Source organism: Pithys albifrons, chromosome 4 (genome assembly GCF_047495875.1).
Source record: "Pithys albifrons albifrons isolate INPA30051 chromosome 4, PitAlb_v1, whole genome shotgun sequence".
Taxonomy (NCBI): Eukaryota; Metazoa; Chordata; class Aves; order Passeriformes; family Thamnophilidae; genus Pithys; species Pithys albifrons.
Window position 1 is genome coordinate 82,575,542 of NC_092461.1, and position 17,085 is coordinate 82,592,626.

Genomic DNA, 17,085 nt, shown 5'->3' on the forward strand with positions numbered 1-17,085 from the left:
TTAATGTTAGCTGTAGATTCGTTAAGCCTACTCCTTTCCTCAGGAACTGCAAGTTTCTGTCCCTTTCTACAAGTCTGGAGAGAAATTATAGCAGCTCCTAGATCCAAGACAGTACACAGAATTTCTTATGGAATGAAATGACAAAGAAATATCACCAGCATTGAAATGTTCCATGGATGGACAAACAAAGCAAAGAACACAGGAGACGGTACTGTGTGGTATGGGGTCAGAGCCTCTACAAATATAAATCAAGAAAACTCTTTGGACTGTAATGCCTTACAAAAACTTGCCTTGTTTTGTTATCTTAAAGTGCATTTTTTTAAGGCATTTCTATTTCAACTTACTTATGATCTGCCTGACTCTGTACTATCTGGAGGCAATGGCAACACTTTCAATGAATTGTAAAAAATATATCAAGCCTCTGAATGCTTCTGAAGAATCTTTTCAACCTCCTTCTGGTTGTTCGTTAAGGTCATGAAGAACAGCTAATACAGCTGATCTACAGATTTAAAAAAAAAAAAAAAAAGAAAGAAAAAAAAAGAAAAAAAAAAGAAAGGAAAAGAAAAATACCTGAAGCTCCAGAAGAGTGCTTTAAAATGTCAAGACTATTTCTTCTATGGCAACCGACCCATCAGGCTTCAAACATAGTCTTCCCTACTTTCGTGTTTCAGGGCTATGAGAGTGACCAAATTCAAGGTGATACCCACAAGCTAACCTTCATCCCCATCATGGTACAATTTATTGTCATGAAAGAGCACATGAAATTAGAAACAGTTTTGAAATATAGGATAGTGCCTCCTCACTAGTAGGGATATAGTAAAGAATGCACATAAATCAAAAAACTTCTGATGTTTCCTGGCCAATCACCTACAAATAGAAGAGTGTTTTGGTAGAATTCCAGGATCATGTTTACGTTAGTGAATGGTGGCAGGTATATATCACTATGTTTATTTGTGAGACAAATTGTTACTACAGGGCAGGTTTTGACAACAAGGCTGCATGTGCTTGTTATGAGCAGTCCACAACAAAAGTCTGACTCATAGAGTTCAGCTCCATTGTTTACATTACTTTATTTGTATGAGCCCAAATGGCAGAGTAAGTACAATTTACTGAAACCAGACTCAGTCACAAATTATACACCACAGAAGACACAGTACCAAATATGCATAATGAAATACTTTCATATTGCTTTTATAGCCTGTGGAAATTTTTATAACCAAAATTAAAAAAAATCAAAAAAAGAAGGTATTCACATAAAAATCTCTTGAAGCCAGATATTTCTGTAACCTGATGATCAGCCCCACAGCACAGAAGAGGTCATGGGGCTGGGTGAGATGAATTTCCACTAAATGGCTATGATTTTACTGCAGTGCTAATTACTGCAGCACCAGAGGCACCGATGGCCAAGGCAAAACTGCAGAAGCTGCACCCATTTGAATGTAAGCAGTTTTTAGCAGGGAGCAATGGGGAATACAAGATGTCCTGAGACCTCACCACCCTTCTGTCACAGCCCTAAAGGTGCTCTCCCTCCCCAGTCTGCAGCACAGACATCTTCTCAGACCACACACTGCATGGAGAAAGGAGCACAAAGGGATAGACCTGGCTTGTCCTACCCTACAGAGATGCACTTTGGAACCCAAAGCACTCAGCTCAAAGATACTTGTCCAAGCTGCATCACAAGAAATACTTTTATAATGAATGTGGCTGTGAAGAAGACAGAGAATTTGTTGTTTTATTCAGCATTTCCTTAACATTTATCTTGCAAACAGAGACAAATTATTTCTTTTTTACTAAGCAGAGAAACTGCTAATATTAAAAACAAAACTGAATCTCCTACTGAGACTAGGTTTCATTTTCTTTTTTTTTTTTCTTTTTTATTAACAGGAGAATCTTATGAACCAAGACAAACATGCGAGGCTTGGTTTGTGACCAGTAAAAACACATATTCTAAACATCAGTGGACTGCAAGCATCCTTAACTTTTGCTACTGGTCTCAAAGTGTTTACATAGGACTTCAGTTTGATTCTATTTTTTTTTTTTACTTAGAATAAGAGACTAAAACTGACCAAGACAAACCTCCCAATCAGAAGACCCACTGTAAAATATGCAAAGTGACTCAATGCAAGAAACAAAACAGCCCCTGCAAGAGAAATTCAAAGCACTTTCTATCTTCCCTTTTGTCACGTGGTTGCACGTTTGTGATTTTCAGTGGAAGAACTTTTCAGACTGTGATGACTTTACAGAAATAATCCTCATCTTGTGCCTTTCCTATGGGTCACTCGATGCAAACAATTTAAAATTTGAAACGCACACCATCTATAAACATTCAGTTGGAAGCACCTAAGCTACAAAAAGCACCCTTTCTAAGTGATAAACTTGATGACTTCAACAATATCTTGTTAGTAAACTGTCTGTGGCAGTAAGTATATTGGTCTACGAGACCACACAGCACCTTACACATTTTTCTAATAACTCTATGATAAAAATAATGAACTATAACAACTTAGAGTTTTTTCCAATCTAAAATATATTATATGTATATATGTGCATATATATATATATAGGACCAACTCCGGCAAAAACACAGGGCTAAGTGCAGGTATTTTTTTGATAGTGGTGCTGATGGTTGTACTACACTCCCTGGAATGCTCTATCACTTCTAGACGAGAGCATGCAAAACAGACAAAGCAAAACAAAACACTGTATTAAGGCCTGCTTAAGGTAAGGAGCTGGAGATCATATCACAATGAGACCATTTCTACAAGCTTATTTAGTTTAGTGAGTATGCTGGGGATTCACAGCTAAAACAACAGACAGAGATCCTCTGCTCTCCCAAGCACTGTAGTGTGTGGTTTTCTCCTTAGCTCCCATGCAACATGAATGGCAAATGACAACCCCTCTCTGCCTCGGAGAGTGTCTGTACTGCAGAGAACAGCCTACTGGAAGAACAGTTCAGTTAAATTTCAGAGAGAAGTTGCAGCTGCAGTGTAGCAGTGACCCACACTGCATTTTGCCCAGAGTCAGACTGGCTTCAGGACCCAAGTTAGCCATTTAACTGTTTAAGACACTGTCACACTCCAGTGCAAGCTCACTAAGTCAATGGTCTGATAACACTACAGCTTTCAAGACTTACAATTATAAAAGATTAGAGCCAAGATCTGAGAAAATGGAATGAGGGGTGCATTTTCCGATTACCAGCGTCTGAATGCAACTAATTTGAAGTTTTTCTCAGATGTCAGTATATGTACCAGGAAAAAAAAATAATACATTCTGTTTTCCACTTTAAAGCAAATGCTCCCACTATGGACTAAACTTCTTGCTGAAGGCTTCTGTTTATCACTTTCTGATTATACTGAAGCAGGCCTGTAGCTGGAAACAGAAAGCAAAAGATCTAAACTAAATGCAAAGACAGGCACATAACTTTCTCATGGCTAATGTGAAAAATACCATTTAGCATGCCTATTCCAAACCAAAGTACTTTTAAAGAAGACTTTGTTCTGTGTTATAAACTTACATGATGGGAGACATTAGGTGGCATATGATCAGCTTTAGGTTTACATAACTCTTTGCCATCACAGCCCCTCATGTTAGTGCACTTGCTCTAGTAACAGTAATGGTATGACTCAGAACAATGTTTTTTATAACACTGGCTATAAACTGAGGATGCTGCATTTTTTAAAATAAAAATATTCACCTATACATTAATAATTTATGTATAAATTGTATTTTTACACACATTATTTATAAACCAAATGGAAAGTTAAAAGTTAAAGTCTTAAACCTAAAATTAAACCCTGAAATCCCTAAGTTCTTTGCATTTTTTTTTTCTGAAGGAAATTTTAAAAATATTCTACTAGTCCATTTCATGCTTTGAATTTTGTAAAGAAAGGTACCATGCTCAAGAATATGCTACTAGTAATTATTGAAGTACAGCACCAACTTTCTGGAAGGGGAGAAAAAAAAAAAGTACTCTCCCTCCGGCACCCCCCAAATGTTCATTATAATCTTTATTTGCCATTTCTTCACTTGTAAAGGTGTTTCCTACTGCAACCTCTTTAGCCTTATTTCTTTTTTTAAAGGCACATATTAAGACTGCAAGGTCACCCCACTAGAGAACTAATACTTGCATACCACCTCCAATATCAAGCCCATCTATACTCAAACCTGTCATGGTATCATTAACCTAAAAGTCAAAGGTCCATCCGGGACAAGAGTCCTCTTTCCCTAGTCCGGAGTTCCGCTCACAGTGTGCCAGAACAGAGTGACCCCAAAGTATCACTGAAGTGTATTTCCTGTTGTTTGTCCGAAAAAGGGACTGCCTTGAAACCCTGCAACTGCACACAGCTCACAACAGTAGCTAGGGAGGAGAACACACAGCAGTGCCACCTTGCAGAAAGAACTGCTCTACCAAGCTTCTGATCTTGTCAAAAAGTAACTGCTGAAGGACAAAGCTGCATCAAAACTGAACTCCAACAAACAAATCAAACCTCAATAGCAGACAACTTTTTAAAAAACGTTTTCTTTTTGAAAGTTCATTTTCCCCACTCACCCCAATGCTTCAGTATGCAGTAGGACAAGTGAAATCATGCCAAAAGGGACAGTGTGCTCCATTGAAACAAAACTGTTTTAGTGTTAGCAGTATCCAACATAAACTTTGTGACTTTGCACAACATTCTTCTACAAAATAAACTCAAGCCATTTGCCAGCAATAACCTATATATTGATGTGGTTTCAGGAGAAACTTGGAGGCTTCAACTGGGAGACAAACTGTCAACCAACCACTAATTGGTTTTTATGACGTGACTCACAGTTTAGTAATTTCCCAGAATTTAATCACAGGGCACCCAGAAATATCAATTTAAGAACAGGCTCAGAATTTGTTAGAGCTCTGTGTGAGACATGGGAGGGCAATGACCTCAGCAGCTTTGCCACAGAATTTTATGAATGAACAAAGAAAGGATTTAAAAGATAAGTTTAACTAACCTTGTGTTTCCTTGCAGACCCATTCATTTTTTTACAAAGGAGTGAGTTTTAAAAAGAAGGAAAAATTGGAGGATGTAGCTACTGTTTATTTTACCACTCCATTTACACATGACCATTCTGTGTATGACTTGAAGTGCCCTATTATTTTTTCTATATCTCCTTTTGTATCTCTCTTAATAAAAAGGGAGGGAAAACAGGGTAGGAATAAATTCCTTTAGATTCTTGAATAAGAACCACATCACATAATCAAAATGGACAGTACAGACCTTGCAACCACCAACCCCGAACAAAAATAATCATCTTTTAAAATAGATTTAACAACTTTTAATGCAAAGAAAAATATGTTGTTTTGGACACAAAATTCTAGGATTTTTCTTGTCTCTTCATTCATTTTCAAGCTTTTCTCCCCCCCTACTGTTTTATTTTTCCCCTTTCTACTTTTTGCCATCAATTTTTTTCACAAACTGAGTGAAAGTAACAATAAAACGCTGAAAATATTTTCCTCAGTTCTGAAAAGGCTTTGCACAAACTTGCCTAATCTGATTGGTTTTACTCATTAATGTTGTTCAGCTGTGATGAAAACCTCATTCCCTGTCTTTCTGGTTTTTGTTCTGAAAAAGAGAAAAGCTCTTCACTGAGAGCTTTCAGAAGAGGAGATTTAACTTAATTTTCTGGCCAAGTTGAGAGAAACAAAACTATAATGAAATGGTCTGAAAAAGTGAGGATTTCTGAAGATCTACTAAGCATTTCAATTATTATTCAAGTAGGAAAAACACTAAATGTATCACTTCGTTTTTTCTTACAACAAACAGCACCCAACTGTCATGCATGTCACATGTGAAAACATTAAAAGAAGAATAAAAAAAGACACTCTGTGGACTTACATGTTCTCTTAAAATGTACAAGAACATTCAAGTTGGTGTTTTGCACCTAAATGAGTTTCTTAATGTCTTCATAGCAAAATTTATTGTCTTTGTACTGACTTTAATGATGACAATGATCACTTCATTACAAAAGATGGAAAGTTAGGGTATGGGAGAGGGCAGTGCGAAGAGATTATGTATCAATGAAGTCAAGGCTACTATTTCACAAGATTCATGACTCATTACACAGCACTGTCATACAGCTCAACACAAGAACACTTTCAGTATCTTGAAATTCTCATACTTCATATGAGGGCAGGGACTACAGGGATGCCAGGAGGGCATCAAGTACTTTAGCAGCTCCATTTTATAAGAATAATTAAATATGTAGTGAGAGGAATTTGAAGAAGAGGAAGGACAGCAAAAACCTGATAGCCAAGCTCACTTGGGATGTAGGAGAATCAGATTCAGGTCTCTGCTCTGAATTAGAACAGGATGTTAACAAATCTGCTAGCAGGGAGAAGGATGTGTTTTAAAGTTCCCTGCTTCATCCGGAGGCAGATCAGAAATATTTGACTAATGAGAAACTGCACACCTAGTTCTGCATCTGCACCAACAGCTTCTTTTTCAAGAGTTCACAGCTCCCTCTAAATCACATTAAGACCAAAATTTAAATGTTAATTACAGAGCATGTGCATATTAATTTTCTGCTTCCTTCTCTCTGAGAGCAATGGGAATGCTTTTAAATGCCCTTTGTTTGGTTTCTTATGGACTTACTTGGTTTCTTAATATATTACAGGGCACTTCCTGCGCTGCTTACAGAAGCAAATTTCCCAGTGCTAGTGGAAGTTTTCCCTAAGTAAGGTCAGCAGATTTGGTCCCAGGGGAGTGGACTGATCCTCAGGCTTAGCTACCCTGAAGATCTAGCAGAAAGCAAAACAGATATCATTCTTGTTTAGAATTTGCTACTATATTGTATCCTTCTCAGCCACATCATCCAAGACAAACAACTAGGAAACATTTTGCTGCAATAATCCTTTCAATTAAGGCTCCCATTAGAGTGAAACAGCTGCTCACTACAATACATCTTTGTCATGGAACTATTTATTTCCCAGAAAACATTTCTTTAGTTAAGACAGATGCAATAAACCAGATCCACGGAAGTAGCAGAAATCAAAGCAGTGAGCAAAATTCAACCAGCTAAATATCTTTAAACTGTAAAAGAGGTGCTTTCTACAAGGGCACAATTTATTCTTCTGTGTGGAAAAAAAAGCCCACTTGATTTAAAACATGTCTGGTGTCTCACTCTCCATATAATGTCAATGAGATGCAACTGAAATATCAGGATAAGCCCTCACATATACATCATTAGAATGAAAAAAATGCACTCCAAAAACTTCTGTCCTCCAGCTGACCAGTGGTGCTCGTGTGGACTTTTAAAAGGCCTCCATAATAAATATTTGATGGACAACCTCTTGCTTATTGAATTAGATGCTGCTCTTGGTATGTAAACACAAATGAATCAGCATCTTGTTACTGCTTCCTGCTCCACACATACGTGCTCACAGCCCTCTCTCAGCCCTGAACAGTCTGCTGAATGCTATTTATTTATTTTACTAATAAGTCCAACTCACATTAACTGTCACTCAAATATAAACAGTAGTCACAAAAAGCATTATCATGAATAATTTAATCCAAGCTTTGTGAGCACTTGCAAATGAGCAATTTTCTTGCTGAAAACTCAGTCCCTGTGATTTCAACTCCTGGAAGCTCTCCTATGTTTCAGACAATGGTGGCAGCAGGCAGAAGGGACATTCTTCCACCATGTTCCAAAGAATTTGAAAACCTTCCCTGTCAACTGTGCCTATGGTGGAGACCAGTTAGTGCTGCAAAGACCAGGGAAATAAGGAGAATCACCTTCCAGTCAGATGATAGATAGACAATAAGGTGCCCTAAAAGCACAAGAGACTAAGAACCAGTATTATTCCTACACTTGGATTCGATGATCCTAAATGTCTGTTCAAGTATAAATGACTCTATGATAAGACCAGAGTTCCATCTTCAGGCATGAGGTCCAAATCCAGAATTCACTCTTTGCCCGTAAAGGTCTGAGAAGTATTCAGGCTGAGTGGAGTACCACATTTATGCAAACTACAGCACTCAACTTGAGGAATGAATCAAGTACCTCTCCTACTGACCAAAACCTATTTGAAATAAAATGAGGGAGTATGAGAAGGGAAAAAACAGAAGAAAAATTATACACTTTATGTATTAATTTTAAAGAAATAGTGTTTACCTCAGTGGACAAATTTCTGGTATTACCACAGAATAATTCATAGCAAAAAGCTGGTGCCAAGACACTGCCTTGAGAAGTCATGCTAGTGCCATCACCTGCCTTGCTGGCTAATACAGTTCAAGGCTCACTACTTAATGCTTCTTCAGACATCCTCTAGTGCAGTAGATTCAGGGCATGAGTTATTGTAGTGTGATTTCCTCCAAACAAGGCAACAACAGTGGGGTGAATATCAACAGCTACACTGCTTTTAAAAAACTGTACAATGATTTAATGGAATTCGTCTCACCTACAGGTCAGTCACAATAATCAAAACACACACCTAATAGTTTAATGGCTTTTTGTATTCTTTCTTTATGACAGCATAATAAAACAGTTGTTTAATACACACTGGTATTACAAATGAGAACAGGGAGGCCCAAAATGTATTTTATATTCTTCTTAAATCTAAAACAACTTACAGTTCATTTGACTCCTGAACTCTTGAAAACAGTTCTGATGACCACATCAATGCTCCAAAGTCTTCCAATATTGTCCATAATCTTAACCAAATCACCAGAAAGTTTCAAGCCAGAAACTGTTAATTTGGCCCAATGTAAAATAAGACAATAACCCTCCTGAAATTACTCTACACATGGACAGAAAACCTCTGCAAACCAACTGACTCTTACTGTTTACATACAGTTTTGCTGGAGACATTGAGTACATTATTTGGACAAGGTGGGTTTAGAGGCATCAGTTGGGTTATCCTACTTCCCACCATCACAGAATGTATTCTGGTTCATAAAAGAATCACATTCCACTTTAAAATTAGATGGGTCTTCAGGCTCACTGTGTCTATTAGAAGCTGAAACCTAGAAAACCAGCAATGGTCCCCCATGTATCCTAAATGTTGTGGCAGAATCCTCATTGAACCCAGGAAATTGTTCTCCTCAAATATCCCCCAATCCGAATGCAGAACAACGATTTTCCTTTGCAGAATGACAAAGCAGGAAAGTTATTTTAAGATATGAGATGTGTTGTTTCTTTCTTACTTGTGTACATTAGCAACTTTGAGGGTCCATACAGTCCTTATCAGGACTCAGTCTGAATTGACCTTATCAAAGTATTATCTAGATTGCTTAGCTCAGCCCCATTTTAGAACAGACATTTTCATTTAATCTCTTTTTTTTCCTCCAGTTTCCTTAAGACATTTATTCTTTTACGAATATATTCCAAAATTTGAAAAAATACAAGCTCACAGGAGTACATATGCAAGAGCATTTCCCCCCTTTTTTTTCTGTATTTGAGCTAATATTTTCATTCTTCAAGCTAGGATATAAAACTCACTTTTAGAAGGGAGATTATGCAGTCTTCAACACTTCAGCATTTATACTTGGTTCCTACTTCTTCCTCACACACAATAGTTTTTCTTTTTCCAACCTCCTTCCCAGCAGGCACTTCAGCCTTTTTCTCTGTGTTTAACAGTATTGTCCCAATGCAAAACTGAAGTACACATTCCTGTCTCTAAAATTCTGGACATACTCTGATGGTATTTAATTCCTATTTCATCCTTATTGCCAGCCATGCTTTTTAATATTTTATAAAGATAAACACATTTTTATTCCTTGTTTCTGTTTCCTTTGCAGAGTTTAACTATGCTTGACTTCTGGCAAACTCGGTTTCATCTGAACATTTCTTGACCTCTAAGATAATTCCCCTTTCACTCACTGCTTGCAAACTCTCTGTTTGTTCTTAATTTTGTTTGTGGGTGTTGTTAGTCAGCACATTAGGTCTTGAGTTCACCCCTAAAAGCCACCAGTGCTTAAGATGGGAGTTCTAGAAAGATCCTTGCATTTTTATGTAGGAAATGCCACCACATCCAAATTCTTGAGATCTTCAGTCACTATCCAGTTTCCCTAAACTTATGTTGCACTTCAGGTTAAGAAAACCTTCAAGATTATTTTTTGTTAATTTTGGACCACAAGAATAGTGATGACTAATTCTCTCTGACGTCCTTAGTCCCTCCAAACCAAATTTAAAAAAAACACTGCTTCTTCACAAGTCGGTAATTGTCAGAGAAGTTGTTTGCATTAGGGAAAGATTTGGCTGTACAGTTATTAGGATCATTCAGCCTGATTTATAGTAGAACATAACAATTGCGTGTTGATTTTCTCCTCTAATATTACCTCAATCCAGCCAGATCTTATCAACCTCTTACCTCCTTCCTGAAATGTAATTTTGACTTCAAAATTACTCTGCTGTAGATGTAGATTCAATAATAGTCCCTCAACTTCTCTACAATCTGTTTACTGATTTACAGAACTAATAAGCCACACCATTGTAAACATTTTCAATTCCCTTTGACTTCTACATCATACAGCTTTTGACAGAGCTCTATCAAGACATCTCAGAATTGTCACGATGAGACTTTGCTCCTGACTGGGGAACTGGGACTCATCCATTCCTGCTGCAGGGAAAATAGGGTGGGAGAAAGGGCATGACTTGCATGGAAGGTCGTGCTTGCTGCTGTGCTGTGCAGGCTGAGCAGCAGAAGGGGGGTGAGTGTTGGATCTCACACTAGCACACTCCTATCATCCAGCCTGGCTCTCCAAAGCACCGTCACACCTACAGCAGAGAGCAGAAGGCTGCTCAAGGAAACTTTGTTTGTCAATGTCTAAAAGATGAGACTGCTTCCAATGTATTTAAAAAAAAAGCTATAAGATTTACAACCAACAATCAACTTCTATTACAAGCTCTTGACACCAGGATTCCTCTGCACTCAAAAACAAATGATGTGCATAATATCATACAATTATGCCAATGAACAAAAAAAAATTTAAAAGCTACAAGAAGAACCCCAAGACTACTCAATCACTTACATAGGAAACACACTAAAAAAAAATGGAAAGCAATTTAACTCAGAGAAATTCACGTTTCAGAACAAAAGGTAGAGAACAAATTCTTAAAGTTTGGCTTTCCTCGCACACTCAGCACCACCATCTTTCCATCAAAATCTGAGACCTCACTAATCAGCATTAGGATTGCAGGACTATATGATGCATATTCAATCATATTCTACAGCCTAAGATGCTGCTATTTTTATATGATTTTGTAAAACACATTTTCATAATTTCATTATTTAATTCAATTTAAAAACATGCCACAAGGTCATTCCGAGTTTAAAATCCTTTCACAACCACAGCAAGCCTACATCAGATCCCAAATCTGAGAATGCGAGAACAATCTGAGAAGCACTTTTGTCAGTCTCAACTTCACAGCTGGGTTTAAAGCACAATTTCTGCTCTTGTCTCACTCAAACTCAGAACAGAAAGCCCTCCTTACACTTTAGTCATGTTAGATAGGAGGACTGCTAACTCACAGCAAACTTACCTCATCTACCATATTGTTTCTAGATTAGATTTCTATTTCTGCACTTCCACCTTCCAAATATAAAAATGAAAAGTTTTATTTTACACATACTTTCTGGAAAGGAAGAAAATTGACTAATTTTCAATTATTAAAAAAAATAAAGGACACAAAGTTAGAAAAGTAACCTTCAGAAGCTGTATAAAGTAAAATTTTTATTATTTAGGTGTTGCATGTAGATTGATGAATTGAGGGAGAAAAAAGCATGAAATTTTTCAGAATTACTGCCAAGAACAAAAATTCCTTTTCTGTGCCTCTAAATTACTTCTCAATGAAATAAATTTGCATTTATCTATACCTTGGGATAAAAAGGAAGCCTTCTTTTGGCTCTAGTTTTTTAGTCACTGCCAGAGTTAAATTAAACAATATTAATTAAACTATGACATATTCAGTCAAACTGACTATCACCAGAGTAGAGGATAGGCTTGGGATCAACTTGAAACATTAAAATAAATAAGGAAATCACTTCCAGCTCAACAAAACCTGATTTTTTCCCTAAACCAAAAAGTATTCAATATCTAAGGGGAAATACTGCTTTAGAATAAATTAAATAATGCAAAATCTAATGCAGCTATAAATATGCTCAGTTCTACAATTAAAACGGTTCACGATATCGTCAACCCTCCTTAAAATGGCTATTTCCTCTTATCACTTAGGATTTCCATGACCATACAAAAAAAAAAAAAACCAAAACCAAAACAAAAAAAAAAAAAAAACAACAAAAAACCCACCACACCAGTCTAATTGCAAACACCTTATTTCAAAACACTCTAAAGAATTTTTGCCCTCTGTATCAAGAACCACTACCCTTCTTTACATTTGAATCTTTCCAAAGACCTATGTCATTGATAACCACACAAAAAGCCCATATCAATTACTTAGTTGCAAGTTAAAATAAATTACAAGCCATTTTCTCCTCCTAAATTCTGCATTCTGGTCACAGCTCTGTTGGCTTTGCTTTGTTTGCAAGTCTTCAATCAACACACTGCTGAGTTTCTGCCGAACCCAGGTCCAAAAACTGTCAGCACTCATATAACACATGATACTGAAAATGGATGACACATCATCTCATCAACCACTTACTGTGAATCCCTGCTTACCATTTATTCTGTGGAAGCCAAAAAGTAAAACAGCCCAGACACTGGAGTCTATATTCTCAGAGCATCATATCCCATCTGGGAACAGCATTACAAAGCAGTGAGAAAGACACAGGTATTTTTTGTCATACACAACAACTTAAACAGATACAGTATTCTTGTACCCAACAGTGTCGGTGCAAAGCTTCTTGCAATTCCGCTTTTCCTTAGTTGGAGGGGTTTTAATTAATCTCATAAGAAAATGTTTTGATAATAAATAGTGAGAAAACACAGAGTATCAATAACAGAAATTGTTTGCTGGCTCTTAAGATGTAAGATGATTTATAAAGGTGGTAAATGTAAAGTTATTGCTTCATATTCACTCTTACATTGCTAAAACTTCCATTATTAAGCACTTCTTATTGGATTTGACCCACTGACTATAAGTAACATGCTCCACTGTTCACTCTCAAGAGAATACTTTATAATATCAGGAGTGGTAAAACCTAGCTGAGATGCAGTGCTTTGAGCCAAAGGATGTTTAAGTACCAGCCTAGCATGTTTCCACAAGAAAATATGCCCAGTCCAGTAGAAACCCCTTTTTTTCTTTTTTTATTACTGGAAAGCATTTTCTAAGTTATAAACATATCTTCATAGTGATGCTTTGGGCTAGTACAAAGAAACTCGGTAGTTTCAAAGATATCTCAAGGAGTTCTCCTACTTCCTTTAATCGGCCTCTCCATTATTGCCTGGAGTACTTCCTATTGATCACTTAAGGATGACAGGCAATAAATCATTTTTCAATAAAAAATAACAAATCATCTTTGCAGTTACATGGGTAAACTGTGGATGAAACCCTTCTCAAAACCCATAAACATATAGTAACTCTACCTAAGAATAAGTCAAAAGTCAAGACTACCCAAAATCATGAAGATTTTTAAAACTGAAATATGTTTTAAACATGTTTTAAAACACATCCCTTTCCAGTGTAACCAAGTCATACATTTTAATTTATAATGAGATCAGAACATAAGAGACAGTGCCTTATATCTCCACGATTAAGGATTAACAGTACTTTATCTTAATAATTGAATTCTTTAAGAAGATTAAATATTTAAGGAGGGGGGAAGAAAAGAAATACTCATTAAGCTTTAATCTGAACTATTTTGATGAGTATAATTTCCATCAATGTTTCTAACCTTTTTAAGTTTCTGTCAAAATTTAAATTTATCTAGACTGACATCATCCATTCCAAATTAATTTCTAATTCTACAGCCTGTAAAACCCTGAAGCCTGGTGGAGAGAAGTTTCCTAAATTCAGTAACTGAAAAGTCCAAGGTGGTAAACTGAAAAAACAGATGGAAGTGTTGGTCAGAGATTGTGACAGAGGAGTTAAGTCAGTTAGGAAAAGACAAGGAAAGAAAAGCTTAGTGGAAGGAGACTAGAAAACTCAAAAGAATAAAACGACAATCAAAAGAAGCAAGATTTCAGGGGGAAAAAAAACCACACAAGAACTTGAATAAAAGAGAAAGAGAACAGAAGATTCAAAAATATTCTTTGAGTGACAGAAATTAAAGGGGGGGAAATACAAGTGAAATACATAAACACATATTATGTTTTGTTTTTTAGGTTTTGGTTTGGTGGGGTTTTTTTGTAATAAACTTTGTTTCATTTCATTTTTGACTCTGAATTACTGGTGGTTTGGCTGGTTTTTGCTAAAATTTTAAGATTTCCCCTTTCTTTTCCATCCTTTGCACATAAAAATAAAAAATCCCTTTCTAGAAAGATACACCTACACACATACACACACAATTAAAAAAGGTGCCAGTGGCAAAATGGTTACACTCAGAAATACAGAATTTATATAAGAAATTGATTCTCACAAACACACGACATTCAGAAGTGTAATGCAATATGACACACAATATGGAAAAAACATCCAAAATCCTAAGAAATCATTTTCTCCGAGGAAAGATTGCTGCCATCCATTATGCGAACTGGATGACCCTTTCAAATCACACAGGAATTAGTCTCGATCAAATAGAGTATTTTAGACTGTAAAAGAAGAGAATTAGGATGTCTCTCCACTGTCCCTCTTGGTATCTAAAAAATAGTTTTGTTTATCCTGTCAATCACTTCTTCTGGCACACACAGAAAGGGCAGCAAAAGTAAATCACACAAAGCCAACAGGGTAATTGCACAGTATCTGAGAAGCTGGAACCAAATTCCCAAGGAGCACCTCCCTCTCAACTCTACATTCAGCACTTTTAAGAGAAACACTAACTCATCGCTGGACTGATGTTCCATTCTTACACTGTCCTTTTAACTTTCCCAAGTAAAAGAATGGACAACCTTATCTAGAGTAGGATTTCCCACCTTTTATGCTGACTTTATTTATTTTTCATGTCTGTTTTTCCTAGCTGCACTGGATACTAACACAGTCAACATAAACTAAGCCCACCCAGTTGGTATGGATACCTGCCAAAAGACCGTGAGTTAGTACAGACTAACTGGTAGAAACTGTGTGAAAAATGTTTGGGGAAGCAGAGTGTAGGAACTGAGGCATAAAGCACAAATGCTAATCCAGCCTTTACCACTTCTGTACTGTAATACTTGGAGAAGATGGCTTCTTCACTAAGGGGTGAGAGAGATGAACTCTCTAGCTAACAGACTAGATGTTAAAAGCATTCAAATTAGCACTCTTTCCTTGCCTTGTTTTATAGTTCTGTCAAAATATTTCAACTGCAATTCATGAAGATTCTCAATTAGGTATAATTCAGATCTATCCCACTCCAAGCAATTCTTGAAAAACTGACTTTATTTATAACATATCCTATCCTATTTATGAATAACATTTAACAATAAAGTACCCTTGTGCAACTCTCTGCACTTCTTTTCCTTTAGCTTAGGTGTCAGGGTGGCCTTCTATGATGGGTGATGGTAGCAGTTGACAACAGGAGATCAACAGATGTCATCTACCTAGACTTGTGTAAGGCCTTTCACATGGCCCCACATGACGTTCTATCTCCAAATTGGAGAGACATGGATTTGATGAATGGACAGTTCAGTGGGTAGGGAATTGGCTGGATGGGTGCAGACAGAGTTGTGGTCAATGGCTCTATGTCTCGGTGGAGACTGGTGAGAAAAGGTTACCCTAAGGGCTCTGTCTTCAGACCAGTGCTCTTCAGTATCTTCATCAATGACACAGACAGGGAGATTGAGTGCATCCTCAGCAAGTTTGCAGATGACACAAAGCTGAGTGGTGCTGTTGATATGACAAAAGGATGGGATGCCATCCAGAGGGACCTGTCTAAACTTGAGAACTGAGCTCACAAAAACCTCATTAAGTTCAAGTGCAAGGTGCTGCAGCTGTGTCAGGGCAATCCCAGGCACGAGCACAGACTGGGAGAGGAACTCATTGAGAGCAGCCATGCTGAGAAGGACCTGGAGGTTCTCATGGATGAAAAGCTGGACATGAGCCAACAGCATGTGTTTGCAGCCTAGAAAACCAATTGCATTCTGGGCTGTATCAAAAGCAACATGGCCAGAAGGTTGAGGGAGGAGATTCTGCCCCTCTACTTTGCCCTCACGATAACCCAAATGTAGTGCTGCATCCAAATCTGGGGTCTTTAGCAGAGGAAAGACATAAACCAGTTAGAGAGAGGGTCCAGAGTAGGGCCATGAAGATGATCAGAAGGCTGTAAGCTCTCCTACAAAGACAGGCTGAGAGAGCTAGGACTGCTAAGGCTGGAAAAGAGAAGGCTCCAGGGAGACCTCCTTGCAGCCTTCCAGTACCTTAAGCAGGCTTGCAAAAAATGAGGGAAAGCAACTTGTTATACGGGCCGATAGTGACAGGACAACAGGCAATACTTTTAAACTAAAAGAGGGCAGGTTTAGATCAGATGTTAGGAAGAAATCATCTGCTCAGAAGGTGCTGAAACACTGGAACATGTTGTCCAGAGAAGTTGTGGGTATCTCATCCCTGGAAGCATTCAAGGCCAGGTTGGATGATCAGTAACCTGATCTACTGAGTGGCATCACGGATCATCCATGCCCATGGAACCAGGTATGTTTTAAGTCCCTTCCACCCCTAACCATTTAATGATTATATACCAATCAAATTTTATAATTTAATTTATGAAAATATTATTCAGGCCTATAAAGATAGAAACCATTTCAGAAGTATATTCTTGCAGTAGACACGTCAGAATGTCACACCTCTGTATGTGATACATAGATGTTTGAAGGCCTTATGTAGTTACTGTCATCTCTGAAAGTAAGCCTTTTGAGTTATTTTTAGTAAAGTAGTGGTATAATGTCAGGATGACAGTTATGGTTTATATAAGTACCTGAAATACAGTTCAATGAAAAATCCGAAACCAAAGTTAATTCTCATAATTAACTATAAATCCAGACAAGGGGCACAGTCTATGACAGGACAACTTCAAGAGTGTTCTGAAAG

General features: G+C 37.3%; 1 protein-coding gene across 1 annotated transcript in view; it reads right to left on the reverse strand.

The window, feature by feature from the left end:
* Positions 1-17,085, reverse strand: part of PIEZO2 (piezo type mechanosensitive ion channel component 2) — a 306,402-nt gene that overhangs the window by 229,345 nt on the left and 59,972 nt on the right. The window lies entirely within an intron of this gene.